Source organism: Monodon monoceros, unplaced genomic scaffold (assembly GCF_005190385.1).
Source record: "Monodon monoceros isolate NGI ecotype Baffin Bay Population unplaced genomic scaffold, NGI_Narwhal_1 Super_Scaffold_14, whole genome shotgun sequence".
NCBI lineage: Eukaryota > Metazoa > Chordata > Mammalia > Artiodactyla > Monodontidae > Monodon > Monodon monoceros.
The window spans coordinates 65,202,856-65,208,855 of record NW_021703770.1 but is presented as its reverse complement, the minus strand read 5'-3'; the positions used below and the strand labels follow the sequence as shown (position 1 = coordinate 65,208,855).

Genomic DNA, 6,000 nt, shown 5'->3' with positions numbered 1-6,000 from the left:
TTAAGTGATAGATGGGAGGCACCTGTAATTAGGCAGCTGCCTGAAAAAAGCTAGGAGTTAAGTGATAGATCGGAGGCACCTGTAATTTGGTAGCTGCCTGATTTTCTTTCAGCCAAGATGTACCATTCAACTCAAAGAATTATTTAGCTCTCATATACAGAGTTTAACATAAATACACAGAGCTACACAACCACAACTTAAATCCATATTCAGTTAAGCGAGTTTTTTAAAAAATAACGTAAGCAGTGACATCAAATCTGGCTTGCCCTTTACTAGCAACTAACTCTTTGAGAAGTTGGGTTACCTGCTTTGAGCCTCAGCTTCCTCTCATAATAATCCTGAGTGGTTGTCAGGATCAAATAAGAACTTCAGATGGTGCTAACAGTACCAGCAATTAGCAAACAAGAACGATACTTGATCCTGTGGGAACCTCTATTTGGCCACGTGTTGGGGTACACACATAAGTACACTACCACGAAAGGAGGTGCTGTAGACACAAACGCCCCCAAGAACTGTTTTTAAAATACAGAGATGTGAACGCTGGTCTCGCTTGAATGAAGCCGAACCCAACCATGTCCTTCTGCTCTTAGTAGACACGCAGGAGCATAAAGCTAATAGGAACTTACTAAACAACAACCTGGAGGGATGAAGAAGTGAGATGACACCCATTAATAATGTTAGGGTTTGTGAAAATCGGACGTGCAGGGGACGGGGAGGAAGTGAACAAAGCTAACATTTTCCCAGGACACGTGGGAGCAGAGCTTTAAAGCGCCTGGAGGGACGCACTGCCTCAAGGCAGGCAGCGCGCCCCACCCAGGCCGACTGGCCGACTGGCCGCCTGCGTGCAGGGGCCGCTTTCTGCGGCCTTCCCGGCTCCACCGATTTGTCTGCCGTCGCTGGACCCTACTTACCGCTCCAGCGTTCTAGGAATCCGGAGCCTGCCGCAGCATCAGGGCCACACCGACGGATAACGTAGAGGAACCCAGCAGGCGCGGAGCGAGTCCCTCCTTTCGCAGACGCGGCCTCGGCGATGACAAACGACCCTGCTGACTTTAGGAGCCAAAAAAAGCTAGGACGCTGGCAGGGAAAGGCTTTACGGACTCTCCCCCATGACCCAGCCACCTCGGCCGGTTCTGCCCTCCCATTGGCTAATACCATTCCACAGAGTGTAAGACATCCAATCCGCGAAGGTCTTCTTAGACTAAAGCGTTCATTGGTGAACAAGGGAAATGCCCGAAGCGTTGAACAGGAGGGTCTAGGGAGAACCCGGGAAGAGTGAATTGGACCAAACGACTCTCCGTCCATTAAGCGCTAAGCAATGAAACGTGGTTCCCCCTGAGAAACCGCCGCGCTTTCCCGACTACAATTCCCAGCGTTCCTGCGGTAGAGGAACCTGTCCCCTCCGGCTTTCAGAAATTCAAATTGAACGTAACTTCTCCAGCAACTCTTTCAGTTCCAATAGGGCAGCTTTGTAATATTTCACTGGCTTCTGTGAGTCTTAATTCAGAATCTTTTCAAATTTTTTTCTTTTTACTGAGGACAGTAGCACTGTCTTCGTAGAAGCGCGAAGGTAGCAAAGTACAGTTTTTTGTTTCTTTTAAACAGAAACTTCTTTTTGGAACTTTTTTTTTTGTAAGGAAAAAGAGCCTTATGATCAGGGAATTTTCTTAAATTCGTGAAGAAGTATTTTTAAAACATTGTCTTCTATTTAGTTTATCAAAGTAAGGGTTTAAATTCTTGTTCTATTCATGGCAGTCACTGAAGTTTTTGTTCTGTTTAGGTATACGTTTTATATTCTTTAATATATCTCTAAATGTAAGTATAATTTAAATCCCACAGGCCAGTCTGATTATAATTCTTCCGTTGCACTCAATAACCTCACTGAAAAAATTGTGAATTCTCTTTCACAGTTTGATTCTGCCACGTACTTCCTATATTAAAGTCCGAAGGAATTTGAGAGGCCTCTAATGGAGAAAGAGTGAGTGAGTATAAATATCCCCGGCTGTACAGTTGTCTCTCCTAATGTTTCTCCAATACTTTGATTCGTCTGTAAGTGAATTTAAAAACCAAACGGTTACTTCAGCCCAAATTCTTTTGCCTTCACTTGTTCTTCGTTATCCTTCTCTTCCTCCTAATAAGCTCAAGCAAAAAGGGGCAAAGTTGAGTAGAAAAGATCTCTTTCACACCGTTTGACCTATAGCAAAAACACATCTGGCTGGTTTCTACTTTCCAAAGTCACAAGAGAGTGGTAGTAAGTGAATATTGAATCTAAAATAAAAAGGAGAAGAGAGATGGTGCATGATGTCCAGTGGTAGAAGCACCAGCCTCATTTGTAAAAATCAGCCAGACCAATTAACTGCTGGAACTGAAAAAAAAAAAAAAGAAAGAAAGAAATAGGAAAAAAGGAATCATAAATGTAGAAAACTGTAAAAAATATAAGAAGTACAAAGGGCAGAGTCAGGTTAAACATAGCCCATTTGACTGAGTAAATTAAACTTTGTTCAGTATTGTTATCAAAAACAATAACCCAGGGAAATAAACTTGCTATTTTTGCTGAGGTTAATTTGTATATTAGAAAAGGAAAAGTCTTTTGGGGTTTTCCCAACTAATTATTGATATAGGTTTTTGGCACCAGTCAGAATATATGTTCAATAGAGTTTTTGACTTTTAGAAGTTCACAATCTAAAGTTAAATATAGTCACACTTCCACATATATACAATGGAATATTACTCAGCCATAAAAAAGAATGAAATAATACCATTTGCAGCAACATGGGTGGACCTGGAGATTACCAAACTAAGTGAAGTAAGTCAGAGAAAGACAAGTATCATGATGTTGCTTATATACAGAATCTAAAAAAAAACAAAAGACAAATGAACTTATTTACAAAACAGAAACAAGACTCACAGACTTAGAGAATGAACTTATGGTTACCAGGGTGGAAGGGTCGGGGGAAGGGGTAGATTGGGAGTTTGGGATTGACATATCACATTGCTATACTTCAAATAGATAACCAGGGACTTCCCTGGTGGTGCAGTGGTTAAGACTCCACCTGCCAATGCAGGGGACATGGGTTCGAGCCCTGGTCTGGGAAGATCCCACATGCTGCGGAGCAACTAAGCCCGTGCACCACAACTACAGAGCCAGCACTCTAGAGCCCATGAGCCACAACTATTGAGCGCACGTGCCACAGCTACTGAAGCCCACACACTTAGAGCCCGTGCTCCACAGCAAGAGAAGCCACTGCAATGAGAAGCCCGTGCACCACAACAAAGACCCAACGCAGCCAAAATAAAATAAATAAATTTATTTTTTTTAATTTTAAAAAATAGATAACCAACAAGGACCTACTGTAAAAAAAAATAAAAATATAAAATAATAAAGTAAAAAAATAAACATTTGTAGCTGGAAATAAATAAGTGTAGTCACACTTCTGCCTTTACAGTATCAAAAAGACCAATTCTTCCTAGCAAACTGCCATTACAGAGAGTAGGTGACTGACATTAAAAAGCAGGGAATGTTAGGGAAGGTGGGAGGGAAGGAGACGCAAGAGGGAAGAGATATGGGAACATATGTATATGTATAACTGATTCACTTTGTTATAAAGCAGAAACTAACACACCATTGTAAAGCAATTATACTCCAATAAAGATGTAAAAAAAAAAAATCAGGGAATGTATTCACAAAAAATAATTACCAGTTTCATAAGCACTATGGATTGTAAGCCACAGGAAAGTCTTTTAAGGTTTTAAGAATTTATATTCCCATATTAAAAATGTATGAACTCAACACCAGTGAAGTTATACTACCTGCCATTGTGAGTCATTGCTTGTGTTTAACCTCAGGCAGGACACAGCTGGAATGTCAAGTTTCTCAATGGCTGTGTTGCTTAAGACACATGAATCACCTAATGGCAGTTTTATTAATTCAATTATTTAACAAACATTTTTGGAACACATACAATGTGCTAGAGACAGTCTTAGCAATGGGTTCAAAGATGAGGAAGAATATAATCACTGCCCTCAAAGAGCTCATGGTCTAGTGCAGTGGTTTCCAAAACTTTTTGATCAAGCACCCCTTTCAGCTTAAAAAAAATTTTCTGAGCACATAGCTCTGATATATGTATATGTATTTATTTATTCACAGATGCTATACATATGCTGATGTAGACTTTAAAATACGTCAAAATGGAAAATTTTAAAGGATGAGAAATAATTATAAATAGAAGCACTGAATATAAAATTGTATCCATTATTACCTCATTTACCAAAATATTAAATTCCAGGTGGATTAAACACTCAAGCGTAAAAAATAAAATATTAAAAATCCTTTAGGGGGGCTTCCCTGGTGGTGCAGTGGTTGAGAGTCTGCCTGCCGAGGCAGGGGACGCGGGTTCGTGCCCCGGTCTGGGAGGATCCCACATGCCACGGAACGGCTGGGCCCTTGAGCCATGGCCGCTGAGCATGCGCGTCTGAAGCCTGTGCTCCGCAACGGGAGAGGCCACAGCAGTGAGAGGCCCACGTACCGCAAAAAAAAAAAAAAAAATCCTTTAGGAAAATTTTGGAGACTACAGCAAAGAAGTAGGGGAGAACTTAAACGAAAGTGGGAACCAAGAAATTTTTATAAAAAAGAAGAAATGGTCATATTTGACTTGTTCTAAAAAAACATTTTTTTTGGTATGGAAAAAAGATACATAAGCAATGTCAATGATAATAGATTTGGGGGTAAATTTGCAACTCGGTGGGCAGATAGTAACATTCAAAAATTGATTACAAATTGGAAGTTCCCTGGCCATCCAGTGGTTAGGACTTGGTGCTTTCACTGCCGTGGCCCAGGTTCAACCCCTGGTGGGGGAACTAAGATCCCACAAGCCACTAGGCCAAAAAAAAAAAAAATTGATTACAAGTTGTCAAGGGCGTAAATAACCCTATGGAAATTGGGTTAAGAATATAAATTGGTATTTAATCAAGAGAAAATCCATATGGCCAATAAACAAGAAAAGACATTTAAATTCACTTGTAATAAGGGAATGCAAATTAATATAACAATGGGAATAATCACTTGATGCTGATCAGGCTAACAAAAATCAAAATGACACAAATTTGCTGGTGGGGATACTGGGTAGGAAGAGGACTCTCAGGTAATGCTGTGGAAATGTAAATTATTACAGCGTTTTAGAACACAATCTAGAAAAATCTATTATTAAAAATAATTTATATTTGATACAGCAATTCATTTCTCAAGAATCTAAACCACAGAAACAAAAAGCACCGGTATATAAAGACAGTAAGAACAAAGATGTTTATTGCAGCATTGTTCATGTTGGAACAACAACAACAAAAAAACCCTGAAACAACGCCAACAACATCCAACATCAAATGAATGCATATCAATAGTGGAATGTTTTAGTAAATGATGGTATAGCTAAAAAACGTGGACCATTATGAAAACTATATTAAAAGTCATTAAGAAAAGGAAATTAGAGCTCTAGGAAGAGACACAATGTTTAGTGATAAAAGATGCTTAAAATTATATGTCGTATGATCTGATTTTTGAAAACAATGACAAATATCCTACACATGTTCATATATCTTTATATGTTATTGTGTGAGCATGGAAAATATAGAGATATAATCTAGGTTTTCATCATATATTACATGAATAAATAGCGTAGGATCTGGGGGACTAGGAACCCACCACACCAAGAAAATCCAAAAATCAATAAAGTAACTTTGGGAATTCCCTGGAGGTTCAGTGGTTAGGACTCTGCGCTTTCACTGCAGGGGGCCCGAGTTAGATCCCTGGTCCTAGGAAAATAGGTTCCCACAAGCCACGCGACACGGCCAAAAAAATTAAAAAATAATAAGGTAAATGTAGTTTTATATATAATGCATAAATTTGCATTAAGTAAAATCATATATGTAATAAAGTGTATCTATGTGTTAGGTTAAAAGGCAAAAGGGTATTTAGCAGTTCCAAGGAGCTATTGTACTTTTGTA

At 39.4% G+C, this 6,000-nt stretch overlaps 2 protein-coding genes across 2 annotated transcripts in view; one reads left to right on the top strand and one right to left on the bottom strand.

The window, feature by feature from the left end:
* The window catches only part of ARMC1 (armadillo repeat containing 1), a 34,956-nt gene extending 33,851 nt beyond the window's left edge, over positions 1-1,105 (bottom strand). Inside the window, exon 1 of the mRNA XM_029223161.1 lies at positions 912-1,105. The gene's annotated coding sequence lies outside the window, so the exon portion shown is untranslated. The remainder of the gene's footprint in view (positions 1-911) is intronic.
* Positions 1,106-1,580: 475 nt separating this feature from the next.
* The window catches only part of MTFR1 (mitochondrial fission regulator 1), a 78,669-nt gene continuing 74,249 nt past the window's right edge, over positions 1,581-6,000 (top strand). The window contains exons 1-2 of the mRNA XM_029222501.1: positions 1,581-1,815; positions 1,911-1,982. The gene's annotated coding sequence lies outside the window, so the exon portion shown is untranslated. The remainder of the gene's footprint in view (positions 1,816-1,910; positions 1,983-6,000) is intronic.